Source organism: Anser cygnoides, chromosome 2, assembly GCF_040182565.1.
Source record: "Anser cygnoides isolate HZ-2024a breed goose chromosome 2, Taihu_goose_T2T_genome, whole genome shotgun sequence".
NCBI lineage: Eukaryota > Metazoa > Chordata > Aves > Anseriformes > Anatidae > Anser > Anser cygnoides.
This window is the reverse complement of record NC_089874.1, coordinates 51,618,243-51,637,359: the sequence shown is the minus strand read 5'-3', so window position 1 is coordinate 51,637,359 and position 19,117 is coordinate 51,618,243. Positions and strand designations below refer to the sequence as shown.

At 38.8% G+C, this 19,117-nt stretch overlaps 1 protein-coding gene across 12 annotated transcripts in view; it reads left to right on the top strand.

The window, feature by feature from the left end:
• LOC106038303 (uncharacterized) overlaps positions 1-19,117 on the top strand; it is a 289,082-nt gene that overhangs the window by 76,058 nt on the left and 193,907 nt on the right. For all 12 annotated transcript variants that reach the window (XR_010829283.1, XR_010829282.1, XR_010829280.1 and 9 more), the window contains one exon: positions 962-1,042. The gene's annotated coding sequence lies outside the window, so the exon portion shown is untranslated. The remainder of the gene's footprint in view (positions 1-961; positions 1,043-19,117) is intronic.

Sequence of the window (19,117 nt, the reverse complement as noted above, 5' to 3'; positions counted from 1 at the left end):
GATTGCACTTTGCACCTTAGATTAAGGTAATTGTATATGGAGAAAATATGCATGTAATGTATGTGTCATTTAGAATGAAATTTTGTGTTCTTCATAAAATGAGAACCATAACCATACCATTATGAACAATCACTTTTCTTGTGTCCTAGAAAGCACGTTTTGCCAATGAATTTTATGGTGATATGGTAGCAACCTGGAAACTTGAAAGGTTAATTTGCTAGATAGCTTATTGCATATTTGCTCTCTGTTACTCAAGCAAATGCATGCAACATTAACATTGCATTTTTTTTTTCCAATGTAGTGTTTGATTTAGAAAGAGAAGACTTTGCAGAGATTAGTTATGTGTTTTATCATACTTTTATTGTGGTTATGAATTCACACTGCAAGTCTGAAGAATGCTGTGTCCAGAATTTTAAAGTATTCTGTATACCTAAAAGTTGTGGAAAAATAAAGCTTTCCAACTCAAATTAAAAATAAAGGGAAAATTTTAAGAAAAGACATATGTTTCACATTTAGCATAAGTCATTATTTCTGTAAAATATAACCACAATTTGAAAACTATTTCTTTTCCTGTGAGAACTGAAAAACCTCTCTGTTATACAGTGCGAATTAGTATCAACAAGTGAGTATGTGGATACAGTGCAGTTGCCAAATCATTGAAACAACTAGGGATACATGCTTCTCTTTTGATATAGCCATCTTTAAAAATCATGTTGATTTTCCAGCTATAATTAGTCTTGTTGATAATTACATTTCATGTGGTTTTAGTTCTGCCTCAGACAAGTGCACCACAATTTTGTTTGTTCTAAATAAAAAGTTAGATTAGAAGAAGAATCATTTGAACAAAAAAAATCCTTATAAGTGCAGCATGAGACTGAACTCTGAAGTATTACTGTACTTGCTGTGGAATCGGTGACTTCTATATCATGTAACATGCTTATATTTCTTTTTAAACATTTAGGAATTTGCCAGATCTTTCTTGTTATGCGGTTGCTGAAGCATTTTCCTGGCATGGCAGTGATGATTGATGAACACACTTCAGGTAAGAAATCAGATATATGTCATTTGGTATGGTTGTTCATTAACTTCCCTCACATTGTTTTGGTTAAGTTTCAATAGCAGCAGTCTTCAACATTACAGCATCAGAATTCACTGAATATAAAAGGTAAATAAGCACTTGTCTACATGAATATTTAAACATGTCTCTCTGTAAATCATTGTGAACAGGTTTTTGGTTTTTCTCCAAGGTTTGGTAACTCTGACAACAGATGACGTTACATGTTAAATTGGGTTTTAATGATCAAAATATTATTTTAAGGTATGGTCTATCACTTCGTCCATCAACCCACCTGTTCGTCCAGGAATTAGTTCCATCTACTTTAAGTTAGACCAGATTGGAACATCTATTCCAGAAGGCTTTAGCTCTCTCAAACCACACTTGGCTCTGCTAAAAAATGTTTGTGAAGTTGACCCCTTACTAAACTTTTTACCAGTTAGACTGCTCATACTTTGCTAAAAATATCTGCATGAGGAGGAAAACAAAACACTTTTCTGTGTATTTGTAGTGAATTCCAGCCTATCCCACTGGGGGGATGCTGGCTCTCCAGCAAATTAAGTTCTTCTGCGTCTTGTGATCCAGGTTTGGTCACTCAACTTTTGCACATAGATCTGTAGCAGTCACAAATAATATGATGTGGATTTCAGCTGCTTCTGCCTGTGTTCCGGCAAAAGATACAGAGACTTCATAAAATTAGTTTTTCTAAATAAATCCGCTTCTATAAAAGATATGTTTCCATTAAAACTCCCAAGAATGTTATGTAAATACAGTAAAAAGATAACATGTGCCAATGCCGTTTCTTAGCACAGAGCTGCAAACTTTTTCTCAGTCTTGTCATGTACAAGAGTTATCTGATGTTGATAAACTAAGATTATCAGTAATACGTAATTATCCTCTGTAATTGATTAGAATTGTGGGAACAAATATGCTGGCTGCTATTAGTCTTTACCCTTGCCACTGTATAAAAGTATTTCCTTCATTTACTTTTGAATTTCATTTCACTTTAGCAGGTACAATTGTAAGCCTGAATATAAAGGCAATTTCAGAATTTCTTGAGTGGTTTTGTAACGTATTCTTTGAGATTGTGCCAATCCAGGATACAGTTAAGTTGTTGATAGCTTTGGCAGTTAACCCAAGCTCTTTCAAGACTACCCAAAGGCATGCGAAGGTTGGTTTTGACTCAATTCTTGCTCTGTCTCCAGCTTCCTGGGAAACCATGGATGAATTCCTTAGTCCCCACATCAGTGGGAGTTAAGCACCTAAACACCTATGTGCTTGCATTTCTGATAAAGAAAGTAGTAGCATGCTGCACAAAAAAGTAGTCTAGAACAACACATATACCCATGGGTACATTGAGCTTTCTGTGCACATGTGGGCCTTGTGCTGGTAAGGCAGAGCTGCTGGGCAGCTGGTGCTCAGAGCTGAAGTTTACTGGCAATGTACTTTTCAGCTCAAGTAAAAGACTTGGGCTTATATGTTAGTGGTGTATTAGTACATGCTTGGGCTTTATCTCTGTGCTCCAATTGTCCTCTTTTTTCTTCCTTTGTAAGTGTATTGTGAAGACAAACATGGCAAAGACTGCACTGTGTTCAGGTGGGAGCCAGATGTGTACATAATGTAGACACAGAGTTAAAGACATGTCTAAAGATAAGAGCACAAAATATGCAAATGGGTCACCTTGGAGTGTACTTTGTTCTGCAATTTGGGGGTTATAAAACCATGAACAGAGCAAACGCTTTAAAATATTAGTATCAGTTAGATCAAGGGTCCAGGTTACGTCTAGAGGAGACGTAAGACGTATGTCTTAGGAAGACATAGCAGACACCTGTTCCATAGAGTGACTGGAAGCTAATGCCTGGGGAGGAGAGTGGAGCAAGCCCAGCATATGGTTGCTTCACATCTCATCCTCTAGTGATCTGCAGAGGATGGACCCTCTGAGTCATTGGTGGTCTCTGTGTTGAGTAGCCTTGGGTGTACTTTTCCCCTTTTGTGAATTTTTGGGACTATGTTTTGAACCTGGATGAATTTATGGGCTCTGCAATTTCATGCAATTCAGAATTCCCCAACTGAATGCCATGGAGTGAGAGAGAGCACCGTGCTGTTTACTTTGTACCTTCTGTCACTTAATCTGGGGACTATGACGATGTGCCAGGATATTCACAAGTTGCACAATACCCTTTTTGCTCTAGTGGGATGGTGGGAAAGGAGGATGGCTGCTAAGCTTTAAATAAAGTATCTTCTTAAATAGCTGGGCTAAATAAAATCTACCTGAAGTAAAATGAAACCGAACAGCTTCTGTGGTTCTGATTTCTGATTGCTAGTGCCTTCAAAATATGTAGGTCTGAAGCAGCTGCTCAGACCTGTCTCACTTTTCTTTTTGAGCACACTTTCCATGCTTTTAATTAATACTTTTTTTTTTTTTTTGTCATGGAAATGAATAATTTGGAGGTTGTGTGGCCATTATGTTCTGCTCCTCTTTGGGTTCCAGAAAGCCAAGAAGGTGCTCAAGTCTCCTGTTCTGTGAGGCAGTCATCCTGGTCATTTTTTTCCTGACAGAATTCAGGATTGTATGGAAGAAATTACCAAAGTTCAAATATCACTGTGGACATGCATTCTGTGGGTTGAGCCTCCCATCAACACATTAAAACACAGGACCGTTAGTCAGAATTGAACATTCTTTTCTCTTGTTATTTTTATTTTTTTTTTAAATACTGCTTTCAACTTCACAGAGATTTAGATGGGTTGAAAAGAAAAAAGGAATTACGCAATAGTGCCTTTGCTGCAAAATCATTGTGTTGAGGACTTGGCTATGTGTATTGCAACTATTGCATCAAGGCTATGGAAGGAACTGTGGATATTGCATAAACTTACCTGACTTGGTTAGATGGTGTGTCACAAAAATATACTGTGCAATATATATAATATTGACTTATACAGTAGACTTGTCAAACTTGAAAAAGCTGTTGGTGTGCTGAAGTTGAGCCTCTTTGGAAAAGGTAAAGTGCGATACTGTGAATGTGTTAAGTATAGAATACAGGGTACTAGAGTTTCAAAAGTATGGGCTTTTAAAATTCTACAAAAGCAAACAGAACCAAAATAACAACTCTTAGCTAAAACTTCAGAGTTAGTTTAAGGAGAGTAATTTAATTATACTAATTCTCCTTGTTGGCAGAGAATGTTTTGGAGATATAATTAATGCAGCTGGGTAAAAGTTGGGTTTATTTTTGCTCTCAATTTTTGGTTTTCTTCCAAACAGTGGAGAACTTGGACTTGCTATCTGATCCAGATCACAGAGCCAACTTAACATTGTACATGTATTTTCATCCCCTCTGCCCTCATTTTTCCTTTTCTGCCTATATTTGGGGCAGAAAATGATTCAGCTCTTATAAAGGGTCACCTTACTATCCAGGGTTGAATCCTTATGAGATGCAAAGCAAGTTGAGTGCAGCATAGTATTTAATGCTTTTTCAGTTGAAGATAACTCCACTGTCTTTGTTCTGATGGCTTATGGAAACATGATGGCTCAGCACATAAAAGACTGCTAAGCCACCTCTCCTACTTAGACAAAACTACTGGGCACCTTATTCCTCTTATTCCTCAAATCCCCAGAAAATGGGCATAAGTTTGTATGTGAATCCCATCTGTGGTACAAGAAGACAATCTGTTTAGTGCAGAGCAAAGAGCAGGAACTTCAAATAACAAGCCTTGCAAGACTGGAAGCATGGGTGAAGTGTTTGCTCACGGGTTTAAGTCTTAGAAAAAGTCAGGAAGGTAAGAAAAAAAGTAAATTCTTTGCTGTCCTTGCCTGTGTAAAAAGGAGTGGCTAAGAAAACTGCTTTGAATATTTGGAAGTGGAGAAAGTGAGTTGGCCAATTTTATTAGACTAAAGAGAATAAGATTTATCCACAGATCATCTGGATACATGTGAATATATGGAAGTGGATTGTATTTGCCAGAGATATGTATAAAAATGAAAAAAAAAAAAACAACAAAGCATTTCATTTCATTTATTTATTTATTTATTTATCTGTAGCAGGATATAACTAGACTGTAAACTTTGGCAGGACTCTAATATCTGAATTCCTCTTGAAACTCTAACTGCCTTTTGTAAAACTGATTCTGGAACTGGAATAAATGAGCAACTTTTCTATATTCTCCCTCATGTTAATTAGGTGAAACAGTAAGTTTTATATTTGTCCAAAAAGAGCTCAAAACAAGCAAGAAATTGAGAGTAGAGGAGCCAAACAAGGATAAGTAATGAGACAGTTTCTCAAACTGGCAATGGCATACCAAGAGTTTGGAAAAAGCACACTTGCAAGCTTCCTTTATTATTATAACCTCTTGAACAGAATAATCCAGTCCAAACAGCTATAAACGCTTTCCAATAGAGAAGTTTGTGACCTAGTTTCAGACTGAAATGCTCACAGTATCATAGTGTGTGGAAGGAACTAGAAGATGCTAGTGGCAATGCCTCTGGAGCACCCTGGTGTATTTAGGCACTCCTGCCCTTTGCAAATACTTGTGAAGTGGAGTCAACTTCAAAAATATATTTATATATATTTTTAATTTCTGCAGAGGACCTAGAGTTGGCATGAAGAATTTCCAACAGGGATTCGGCAATTACAGGATGCCTCTCTCCATCCTGTGTTCCTCTGGTGCAACAAAGGAAAAAATAGGTGGTTTTAATCTGGTGACAATTACAAAATCTCTTCTGGGGTGAGATGCAGAAAGCTTTGATTAGGCTTCATTTGATTCATGGCCCTCCTTCAAGAAGTAGGGGCAAAGAATTGAAGGGATTGTGCTGGGTGGGTGGGAACCAAAACCTTGAACCTATGATTTGAACACCAACTTCTTTTAAATTGGAGAAATACTTCTCTTTGGTTCTGTATGCCCTCGCAATAGGCATCAGAACAAACCAGATTTCAATTAGCTGGCTTGCGGAGAGGCTGGACAATGGGGTGGTTTTGTGAAGGGGAGGAAGCAATGCTATAATAAACTCGATGAGCTACTGCAAGTTGGGGGATTTTGTTTGTACTCCCTTTTCCTGGTGTTCTGTGACTCATTGGTGCCACTGAAAGCAAGGGAGCTGTGCTGATCCCCATCTGATATGGCGCTGATCAACACCATGTATCCTTTTCTTCTGTTTCTTCAGACAGGCTGAGAGTGATCTCGAGAGCACAGACCAAGAAGCGTTCTCAGCCAAAAAGCGTTTCTGTATGTTGCTGAAATACATTAAATAATACTTGGTTAGCATAGCAAGAGCTATAGTTAAAATTCCTACAGTGTTTCAATTATTCTTTTATTATTCCAGTTGCTTATAGCTTCCTGAAATGCTCATGTCTCAAGCTGAAATTTTCCAGACTTGATCTTGGCCTGACAGTGACCTTTCTTCTCTTTTCTTCTTTGTTTCTCTTTTCTCTGTGGTATTAAGTGAATATGGCTTGGACATTTCATTTTTAATGAGAAGAAAATAGAAGAAAAACACACTTCAGCTGTTACTTTAAAACCCTAAGACTATGAGTAGCTCAAGTGGTGCAGCTGTTAGAGAAATGGTGGTGAAAATCCTCAGAAGTGCTTCTTGAATCTTACCAGAATCAGCGAGAGGGGCACTCAGAGTGCTATCAATGTTAGGTCTTAAAATTGAATTTTCTTTCCATCATGCACATGTATTATGCTCCTCTGTAGTTATCACATGCGGCTATTTTGGCCATGACCAGTGAATAGACTGTTTGAGTTGAATGAAGCGGCAGTCCTCACTGAAAGAGCAGATCTGTTTCTCGCTCTTTGCCACAACTCTGGCGCCACAGGGCTCATAATTCGGAAACAGAGCAGCACAGCTGGCAAGTACTGCGCTGGGACCTGCAGTCTTTGGGGCACTCTTCCTGCCCCAGCCAGGGCTCAGTTCAAGCTGAAAATGTGGGATTTCTCAGAAACTGTTCTGAACGGAAAACTATTAACAACAAAGGACAGTTTTTAGATAAGATTTTTGACTGGCTCTTCTCAAGCTGAAGGCTACAGTAGTTTGGAGCAGAACCTGGTTGTCTTAGGGAAAGGGATTTATACTTAGGATGGAAAGGGTAGAAATAAATTGCCAAGTGCTTTTCTTTAAATTAGTGGTGTTAACATGTGTATTTATTAATTTATGTAAAGATTGATAATGGTGGCGATATTGATAAACAGCAATTTGGTTTTGCTACTCTACTCGTAAGATGTATTTCAAGGAAAAAGGCCATGTATCTGCTTGTTGGCTTGCACACAGCCAATTTTACCTTAAAGGTTTGGGTTTTTGCAGAGGATATTCAGTGTGAGTGTTTCCATAAAACATTTTAAGAAACTTTTAATTTTTGGAATTGGCTTCTTTTAATTTCTTCTTTTCCATGGGAAATACAAATTAGCATGCATTCATGAATCATCTTTGTTTCTGTTGTTATATCGATATGTATTCCCATTGACTAATGCAAGTGTCTGACTCTGAAAGCTACAGGGCAGCAGAACACGCAGGATGAGAACAGAACTACAGGCAGACCTGGTAGAAGTTCCCCCTCACTCCCTTGCCCTTCAACGAGTTTTAAGTGAATTCCCCAGCTCTGAACATCCAATGCAATGTCATAATTCTCTGTTCTGTAGAGGACTGCCGAAACTTTCTTCATTCCCTGCCATAAACTTATGTAGATCACCTGCAAGATTGTCCTTTCCAAGAGCTCCTGAGAGCTGCTCCATCTCTCCTTCAGCTGCACTTCCAGATGCTGGGTAGAAGTGTGGTGCCCATGGCATAAGCAGAGCTTTCCATATCAGTTGAGAAGACTTGTTTCTTTCTTTTTTTTTTTTTTTGTGAATAGCATTATACATATTGCTTTCTTAATTCAGTTAGGTCTTATTTTTATTTTCTTTACCAGCTCTTCTTTCACTTCTCCATGTCATTCTGTTTCCTCTCTCTCTATTTTTTTTATTTTTTAATTTTTAATTTTTTTTTTATTTTTTTATTTTTTAGTTTTCCTGCTATCTCAAAAGCTGGTCTCTGATTTTTTTTTTTTTCCCAAAGATGATGTGTGAAGAAAAAGTTAATAGCACTTCCTTGGGACCATGTTCCTAGCAGGAAAATTTACAGCAAGGCAGACATAATTTTAATTTTTAGTGCACTGTTTTGTTTGAAAGGTGGCTCTTAAAATATAGTATTTTCCACTTAAGTTATGCAAACTCCAAATTAGCAGAATTTCTTATGTAAATCTAATGAAAATAATTGTCCCTGCACAGACAGCACCCTTTCTGTTAATACTGAATAGCTGCTGATGGCTCAGTGACTTTAAATTCTTGACAGTGATGAAAACAGTTTTGAACTACACGATCAGGCTGGATCACTTCCTGCCGGCTCTGTCAGGTAGAACAGTAAGTTACCCAAAGATAAAAGAGCTTTTTGTTGAATGCTGAGGCAGTTTGTTTCAGGGTTTTTTTGATTGTTTGCAGGTGATATAACAGAAGTTGAAGAGAGGGCTCATTTGGCCTAAAGGAACAAACTCTTGTTTTATTATAAATTCCTGCTCTTTGAGTCTGACTTGTGGTTTCCTGGCAGTTAATTCTTTACAAAAACTTGAACAGTCTGAGGTAGGTAAGAGGGATATCAGTATGTTATTATCTTTGCATGGCTATGTTAACTACTAATTAAAAAAAATGATAAAAAGTTAAAAAAAAAAGAAAGTCTCAAAGTACTAGAGAAAAAAGAGTGGCAGAATATAATATAAAATATTATATAAATATATATATATAAAAACAAAAACAAAGGCATGGGCAGATTGACCTATTTGCTGTTCTCTCCAAGCAATAGTAAATTCCATATTATCCAGATGAATGATCAGTGCATTTAATATGAAATTATTCTCAGCTGCGTCACCACACTACCAGTATTTCATATATTGAACAAGTATGGCTGCAGAATTTAAGACTTGTTCAATAAGTACTGAAGTCCAATCACAACCACCTCTACTTCTGAAATTAATTGAAACCTATCTGCTGCACCACAGAGAGAAACATCTACCTCAAAGTGGCATTGATCTGTTGTAAAAAGCAGAGTCTGATATCAGAACTTCAGAGAGACCCGCTTTGTATTGCACATCTATGTCTACAGAACAGGAGGGGCTTTTTTCTTTAAATCTCAACCACCAGACTTTGCTCCAACTTGCTGTCCTCTTGGCAGGAATCTTGTCCGGTGTGGCATCCTTCTAACCAGTTATGGAGTTAGCCGTGAACTACATAACCATGTCAAACACAAATGTCTTAAAAATTTGAGGCTTGCTTTCCAGGGAAGACCTTGGATTCTGAATTCCCTTAGACGTTTAGACATAAGGAAAATAACTAAAACAGAATTGCCTGGTACATGCACAGTGAACAGATTCAGAAATTAAAACAGAGTCTTATCTTTAAAGTTAACCTTGCTCATCCAAATGGTAACACACATTTCAGTACTGGCAGCAGGCATTGACTCCCGCTTCTTTGAAGACAAGGAACTTGTTTGTTGTGCTTTCTGTCACTGAAACTAATGGTTTAGGTTTGTTCTCTTCCATGCTGTCTTTGAGCTTGTACTTTCAGTTAAATTTATGTAAAGTTTTTGAAAGAAAAGCATCTATTTGCATCACAGGTATTTAAGAGAGGACTCAATTATTGGAGTGTCCAGAAACTTGATATTTTGAAATTTTTGGCCTGACATGTCTCAATTGTACACTGAGGTATGTTTTTCCAGGGTTACAGCTAGACTTTGGTTCATTTTGTCAGCTGTAGGATATTTGGGATGGATTACAAATAGGAACGTGGAACTAATTTTATCATGTTGGTTTTATATTCAGTGACTTCTGCACTGGTCTTTCCTTTGCAATCTTTGCTCTAGCTATAGGCTCAAGTATTCTGCTATCCAGAATGGGCTCTGGTGTTGGAAATTTTAGTAACAAAAGTCTTTTTGTCTTGGAGTATTTGAAAACTGACAGCTCATCCTTTAACATGTTGGATCAAGTTTAATGGGGATTGATAGTCTTATATCTTTTTTTTTTCTTCTCACAGTTTTCTGCTCATTAATAAAATAGTCTATGGTTATGAGTACTTTGGAAAAAGTCAGTTTAACTCATGAAATGCCAGTGTCCTAAGCACCCTTGCTTTGTTACTTCCGCAGCCCCCACGTGTCTCCTCTTATAGACATGCCCTAGGAGTTAATAAAAGACACATCAGACAGAAAACCCAGTGTAGGCAAAAAAAAAAAATAATCTTCCTGAGAGAGCTGCAGCAACTCCCATACAGTAAATTCATGGCTGACTGAACGCCACTGCTGTTCTGCAGAGGGGAGGGATCACAGTTGCTTCTTTTTTTTTTAAATTTTTTGGTGCCTGGCTAGTTGTGCAAATGTGCCCTAGGTGCTTGACCTCCCTCCCCACCTTCCCAGGCCCCTTGAAAGTGACTGTAATCCTCCTGGCTTCTGTTGCCTCTGCCGGCAAAACACACCAGCCCTTAACTTGGAAGACATCCTGTTGCACAGATATGCCTTGTCCTGGGGAAGACGGCCCTCTTCCAAGCCCAGTGCTTCTCTGTGCACTCGGGAGTGACTAATTCTGGTTATGTTACTGCTCTGTGTACAGTCGGTGGGTTGTGTGTGTGTACTGGGGGGTGTTCTTCCTTGTGGCAGGGATCAGTGTAGGAGGGCTGTATTGCAGATTGCACACCATCGTTTTCAGACACTGGGTGCATACAGTGACTCAGTTTGTTAACTGAAAATTAAACTTGAGAGTCTAAACTTGTTTAAAGATGTTTACAACTGAGATTAATTTTGTATTTTTTGGCCTTGGGTCTCGATTAGCACGTAGGCTTTCTTGTGTATATTGTAAGGAAGCAAAGTGGACAGTGGCTTATTTCTGCAGGGAAGCTGAAGGCTGCTCTTGGGGATGCACCTTTGTGTGTCACTGCCTTTAGCAGATTCAGAAAAAGCTGAAAATAGGGAAAGCTGAACCTCAGTGGCATGCCCTAGTGCTGATATGGATTGTATTTGGCTAGCATGAGGAATCAATTGGAAAATATTCAGCGTCTCTGCTAAAAAGTGACAGTCTGCCTGTGTCCATCAGCTGGGAAAGGCAGAGCAGTGCTCTGCCATCGGGGTGTCTTCAGGCAGAGGTGAACTAGTGAGACAGCAGACCTGTGGAAATCATTAGCCTAGAAATCAGGAAGTGAGGGTTTTGCCATGATCAAAGCAGGACAGAGTGGGAATATTGCCTTGTCGGGAGGTTTGCGTTGCTGTCGTCTGATGGAGATGATGCCTGCTTGGCTCCACTGGCATCCAGCCATGTCACCTCATGCTGGCTGGGGAGCGGGGCTGTCCACTGTCCTTTCCCAGGACAGAAATATCATAGCAAGAAATTTCCCCATGCAATTCAATTACCCTGCTCGACCACCCTTGGGTAGCAGAACACAGTCAGGGGAAGCAGTGTTGGTGGCAGTACTACAGCTCTGTAGGTTCAGCTGCACCAGATTAGTCCCATTTCAAGCTGTCTCTTTCATAGCCATAGCCTTCCTCTGATCCCAATCATTAAGAGATTAGGTATCTTGAAATATCAGCATTTGTTGCCCTCCCCCCCCCCCCCCCCCCCCCCCCCCCCCCCCCCCCGCCTGGAGCAAACCACTTAGCCTACAGATGTAGATGTGGGAATACTTGAATAGGTTTTCAGTGGGAAAGAAATGCTGAGATTCTACGATGTATAATTTATACAGAATAGTCTTTCACCTGCAGAGCGCTGGTAAGTGCTGCTTTTGTACTGTGGTCAAGGGCATGCGCTGATAAGCTGGTGGAAAAAAAGGAATTCGGTGACAGTACGTGTTTCTTCTGGGGGACAAATACAATAAAAATAGGAATATGCATCAGAGAGCGAGAGTGCTGACTTCTCAGATCTTCCCTAGCGCACACACTGTTTTAAAACTTCTTTTTACTTTGGGGCCAGTGTTGCAGGTTTTGAGCCATGTATTTTTCAAAAAGTGAGTTTAATTTTTGTTGTTTAGAGATGATACCCTGCCACTCCGGTATCTATTCTGTTGTCCATTCTTGCCTCCCATTTTGAACACCAGAGTTCCTGGCAAAGCAAAATCTAAGTTGGAGGCTTTCTGTATTTTGAAAAAACTTGAATGGATTTAAAATAAAGCCTTCATCATAAGGAAAAGCTCAATACTTTCTACTCTGAGATCTACTGGAAATACCTGAATGGCAGCCAAAGTGGAGGGTTTTTGATTCACATGCTGTACTTTCTGAGGGAAGAGTAACCAAAAAATGAGATTTTTGGTGCTTTGGCAATTAGGAATTTGACCAAAGCTTTGGAAAGGAGTACCAAGTGGTAATACACACTTTTGTTTGGAGTCAAGTGCTCCACAGCTTGATTGATTTGTGTTGGCAAATACAGTGTTTCAATACAGACGCATGCTGTAACATTTTGCCACTGTAAGAAAAAACAGCCAGACTCTGGGTTCTGTATCTAAAACCAGCTCCTGAACTTGTGGGCATGGGTCATTCCTACAGTGCTGTTCTCCTGGCATCGTGCTGGGAATTCGCTTGATTTTACGCTCCAAGTAGGGAACTAGACATGGATATGTCTGGATCTCTGCAGCCAAGCTGCAAGCGTGGATGCTGAACCTTTGTGTGGATAGAGCAGTTGTGTGACTTGCTTATTAGGGAAAACTGATAATTTTGGACTCATTTTGAATAGCTTTCACATTCTAGTCAGCTTTTGTTTTGTTTTGTTTTGTTTTGTTTTCCATATTTTGTCATTTTTCTTACTGAAACATCCCAACAAAAGCTGGCATAATTTTTTTTTTTTTGAGTTTTTCATAAGGAAATCCATAATATGTACTCTAAGTACAAAAGTGCATTCTATTCATTCATAGAACAAAAACTAGGCTGTATTAGCTCCTTTTAATGTTCTCTACATTAAGGCAATAATAAAGTAATCCATATTATCACATGGAGTTCTCTCGAATCTTATTCATATGGAGATAAAATTTCCCATGTGAGTGATGATAGAATGTACATGGAAATTATATATCCCTTTTCTTGGTTGTATCATTTTTACCAGTTGACATGCAAAGGCACATTTTCCTCTTAGAAAAGAGTTTTGGGCCAAGTTCTACTTTTTCAAATCCGCTGACGTATACCAGACGGTTCTGCTGATTTTTCAGCAGTAGGTTCAAAATTTTGCTTATAGAACTGAGAGGAGACTCTGATCCATAGTTATGCAAAAAGTGCATTTTATTCTTGTTTAAAATAGCACAAACTTTCAGTACGCAGGAATTACTATTTAAAATACACTTCATTTTTATCTGCAAATCCTCCCACATAATTTACTTTAAGTTTTAAAGCAGCTGTGATTGTCTTCTCTTGCCTGCAGCTGTTCCCTTTTTCTTGAAACTTGGACTGACTGAAGCAGTTGGTCTAGACATAGTTGATGTATTTTGAGGGGAACTTACTCATCTGGTGTTTTCCATACACGTGTGAATGCACACATATACCTACAGTATGTGGTACATACATTTAGATTTTATTTCATTGTGCACTTTGGTCTACAAAGCCAAGCAGGAGAACAAGGCTGTTTTTGCAGGAAGATATCACCAAATGCAATTATCTAAAACTGCAGTTTCCACTAACAGTTTGCATCCGGCCGCTTGGGGAGGTAGCTCTGCTGTTAAGCCAAGCAAATATGGACTGGATTGCAGCAGCTTACTTTTTTTTTTTTGTCTTTCTTTTTACTTTTTTATTTTTTATTTTTATTTTTTAACTTAAAATTCCCCCGGTTTTAATATTACAAGTGGACTGAAACTTAACACTCACACTAGATGGAGTGATCTCCCAACCTCATTGTCCGACACGGATTCTTGAACCAAAGAGGAACTGATACAGGTCTCTGAAATTCACCCCATAAATTAGGAGACTGTGATTCTCCAGGGATGCTGGACGGGGTTATGCTGTATGTTCTTGGCAGGATTGCTTTTTGTGCATTTGCACAGAGGGGATGGGGGGGGTGCAAGGAATCTAAAACCAAACAAGTCAGTCTTTTTGAGAAGAGAATGTTTATTGAAGTTGGCTTTAATTTAGGTGCCATACCAGGGGAAGAACTGCAGTGGTATTTAAGCATAACATTGGCTTGAACATGATGCTGTGTAGCTTCCCTTACATCTGTAAGGTTGCTTTGGATGTGCTGTAGGTTGCTGCAGCCAAGGTCAGACGTGGGTCATGGGTGTGGGTGTGTGTACAGACTATACTATACAGTATATATCAGAAGCATCTGCAAGCTGCAGAGCTCTGCCAGTATCACTCCAATGATTTGAAACACCACTAGGCTTTAAAACAAAACATGCTTTCTCATAGCATTGGCTGTTCAAGGGTGTAATGGATATTCTTAAATGTAACAGGAAAGCATATACAGTAATTAAAACACAGACCAAGAGAATTACTCAAATTTGGCAAAAATGCCTGAGAAAGTATCTGCTTTAGCTGTAGATATAAATGATGTACTAGCCAAAATTACTTTCAGAGGCTTTAATTACATCTGTTTTAGTTTAGGTTGTAAAATGCAGCATACTGTATTTTTAATGTAATTCATGGCTAATCTGTGGATTGCAGTGTTGTTCCAGTAAGAACAGTGCACTTGGAGTAGGATCATTGAAAATTTCCGTTTTGGTCTGTGTGCTGGTCTGTGGCAGGGCATGCTGTCCAGAATCGCAAGGTTCTTAGTATGTGTACAACTGGCGGTGGATCACTTTATTTAAATCAAACACACACACACACAAGAGCAACAAAAAGCAATACTCCTTTGATTTTAAGGAAAATGCATAGTCACATAATAACCTGTTCATATTTTCAGACACGTAAACCAGTCATCAAAAGCAAACATTTTTTCCATAGTTTCTTCTGAAATGCGCACAGTAGGACTGGGGTGTAATACTTCTTGAAGTATTCTAAAGCTGACCGTTTGTAAATGAGAAAAGTGCTTGAGCTATTCAATGTTTTTCTCTAGTTAACATTTTCTAAACAAGAAAGAGAATTTGTGTATGTGTGCATGTGTGTTTCTTCCCATATTCTGTATTGCTTCGTAGCTCTGGTAGTCATACACCAGTAACGAGTGACTTAAATGCTACAACGAGAAGGCAAGGTCCAGGCAAGGAAGGGATTGGCAGTACTTGCAAATCTGTCTCCTCATAGAAAGGATTTTAAGAGTGCCATTTGAAAAAAAAAATAGAGACACTGTACAAAGCAGCAGATTCAAACAATCTAGATCTGAACAATTTCAGAAGAATATCTAAATGAATTTTAAACACTACTGGCCACTACATTGGATGAGTTGTGGAATAAAGAGTGAGCTGAGCAAGAGAAGCAAGGGGAAAAAGTAGTATGTCCTTCTGCTCAAAAGGGCAGAGGAAGAGGAACCAGGAATTACTGCTCAGTGAGCATCAGTTCAACATGTAAACACATACACCAATGAATAAGTTAACAGGTATAAAAATAGAAACTCTATGCATCTGAATAACAGAGTAATGACTTAGAAACTGTATCTGGGTCTTAATCACGATCTTAAATAGTTTAGTTACACAGATGCAGAACTCAGGCCAGAAAAACTGGAAGGCCTTTTTTGTCAAAATTATAGTATCAGTAGTAGAAGGAAACTGCAGTTCATATAATGTGGCTTGATTTGGGGGGAGTAATGTTTTCATTATGTCTTCATTGTTTTCTTGTGAAATCTTACTTAAAATACCATTTTAATTGACTGGTCTGTGAAGGTTGGCACATTGACTGAAATTGAAAACTGGCAAAAATAACAACAACAACAACAACAACAACAACAACAAAAACAACAACCCCTAAACCCCGAAACAGATGACAGTAATAATATACATGGTTAGAGAATGGGCACTGTGATGCTCTTCCCATCTTATATTAAGGGACCTTAATATAGGGATGTGGCACACTGATGTGTGGTGGCAAACTACGAGCTCTTTTCCACTTCTGCATGCAGGGATAATCAACTCTTTTCAAATGGCTTAGCCTCTTGCTGTGAGCGGGATCTGAGGCTATCTTTTTAGCACATTGTTGGTTTCTAGCAGGAGGAGTAGCTGCACCAGTAGTTTCAGGACCAAGTCTCAGAGAATTTTCGTCCATTTTGTGTGTGCATGTTTGGAGCATCTCTTTTTAAATGCCTCCAGCAAAATTTTGTTCAATTGGTGATGTGGTACTGGAGATCTTTATTGTAAGAAAAGCTGTTATAAAACACCACAAGTATGCTCAACTCTCTCTTCTATTTTCTTCCAGGACTTTCCTGAAAAATCATCCTGTATTGAAAGGCCTAGGATTTACATTTTGCAACTTTTCTCCACAGATACGAGGTTCAGGAAAGCAGTTTCTCACATAAGTGCTTCATTCAATTGCCAAGAGTTAGGTGTCTAAGTTAAGTACATAACAAAACTTCACCAAATACTACGAGACTTCTGATAAAATCTTAGGTATGTGGCAGTGATGTTCCTTGATGCATCATTTGTCCCGTGACGTATCTGTTAGAGTAAGAACAAAGTGATGAGGATGGATTTGTTTGACTGCACCGTCTCAGTGTTTTAGTAGCTGCAGGTAGCATCACTGTGATAAGAGGCAATCATTGCTCTGCTTGGTCTTCAAAAATATTGCTAAAAGTACAGTTATGCTACCAGGAGATAATGCTGCCACAGCTGTCAAGAAATGGCTTTTTTTTTTTTTTCCTTCTGTTGTCTGTCTTTCATGCACCACAAAAAAGTTTGCTGTCACTTATGTTTGGGCAACAAGGAAACTGTTGTGCTGAAGGCAAGAGCTGAGAATATTCTGGGGCTTTGCTGGTGATTCTGTCCCTTGCTTTTTGAAGATTCTCAGCCAAAATCGGATCTACTGATTTAATCACCAGACTTTAATTATGAAACCAAAGAAATGCCAGTTGCACTTTTCAGTTCTTCTGATGCATCTTGGGGCCTTTGGATTCACTTTTATTAGCTCATAGAGATACAGAAACCTGGAATCCTGTACTGCTTGGGAAGGAGTTATTTGGGAAAGACAGACAGGCAGTTGTAGTAGAAAAATTAGTTGAAATTAATCTGATGGCTGTCAAACATTTTTGACTTAAAACTAATTGGTGTGTCTAACAGCACTGAGAGACAGAGTGAAAGCTATCTGTCTTTCCTTTTTCTAATGCCTAGACCCCTAAAACACCTGCCCATAGTCTAGCCCATGGAAACTCTAACCCATTGTAGCATTACTCCATCCTTCTGGAGGACTCCAAACATGGCACAGCTTGGAGAAGAGTATACCTAGATTACTGAAAGCCAATTTCCTCAAAAAATTCACAAACAAAACCTATGTTGTATTTGCAAACAAGTAGAAAAAAATAACAAAGACTCAAAATAATGAAAAATGTCCATAACCCTGCCCCCAAACCAATGAAGCAAGCAAGCAACCGCCCAATCCAACCACAACACTCCTGCATTTCTCTCTCCCTGGCGCTGTCCTGCCACCTGAGTATGGACTTGACTGCCAGAGCAGATGCCTGCTGTGCATGGTCTGGGTGCCCCTGCATAGGAGGAAGCTCCACACGCGTGTACTCAGCTGCTTGCTCTACTCCTGCCACAGAAGCAAAGAAGGAAAAATTCAAAGGCTGTATGGCACAAAGGAGGACAAGTCACCCCTAAGCTTAGCTGAGGCTGCAGAGGTGTGCAACTTACTGAGAAAGCTCTGAGTTTCGTCCGTGTTTGTACATTGAAAAAGTTGATGTGTATTTTTCAGGAGGCATTACCCAAATCGTACTTTACTTCTCTTAATTCCCTTAGGAAAAGCAAACACTACCAGAGCTGGCCACATGATTTATTTTTTTTCAAATATTTAAATTAAAAACAAACAAACAACAACAGCAACAAAAAACACCCTACTTCAAAATTAAGATGTCTTGCAGCTGGTTGACACTGTGTGATGCTGAAGTTGAGCATACTCACACTGGCTGGTCAGTTGTGATGTCCAGACCTGGTGAGGCTCAAAGCCATGACAGCAGCTAAATGCTCTGAGCAGTTGGTGCCTTCAAAAAAAAGGGAAGAGAGCAGGAGACTTTAAGTAGTCAGGGATACAGAAAAATATCTGTTGAAGTGAATGGGATGTCCCAAGACAGGACTACTTTTGAACAAGCAGCACATGGTTAAATGCATTTAAATAGGGAAATAGCTTGCTAAAAATATTGTACCTACCCAGACATTGTTAATCTCACTGCAGTGGTCTGTATATGTGCACATTTAACATCAGGGTCCTCTTACATTGCATGCTGTGCATGAGGTAAAACCACAGACAATGGCCAAAGGAACCTGGACTTTCAGTTGCCAAATACAGTACAATCTAAACTTTCTTTTTTTTTCTTTAATGGGCTGCACTGGATTTCCTGCATTCTTCTCATTTAAGGTTAGTACTCAAGTCTTCAAACTTAAAGCCCACGCAAAATAAAATGCCACAAACAACACTTCTGCTTCTTTCTCCTACCCCCTGCCCCGCTTTGAAAGGCTGATCTGCCATTGCTGTGGACGTACGGTGTAGAAATAGCAAATAATCTGTTGCATTATTAAAATATTTAATATCAATGGAACTACAGCATCTTATTTTCATTGTGGTATTTTCTCTTTATTTAGCTTTACCTACTGTTGTGTTGTCACTTGCTGTACATACACTGAATATAAGGCTTTTTTAGTAAAAGAGCAAACAACTTCACCATATTATGTTACGTCTTATGTTTATACTTATATTGACTATTCTGTATATTTATTTAAAAATTACAATCTATTATCATATGCAATACAGTTGTGGAAGGATCTGTTAGAGTAATTTCTGTATGTCCAAGAACTGCTAAGACATTCTTTCCTGAATTTTTAATTTCTCAATTACCAGAATTTTCTGTCAGTGAAGCAGAAGCTGCTTCAGCTGCTGCTATCTCCCTAAGCTGAGACTAGCTTGGTGATATTAATGATCCTCCAGAGTATCAACTGTAAAGACGAAGAAAC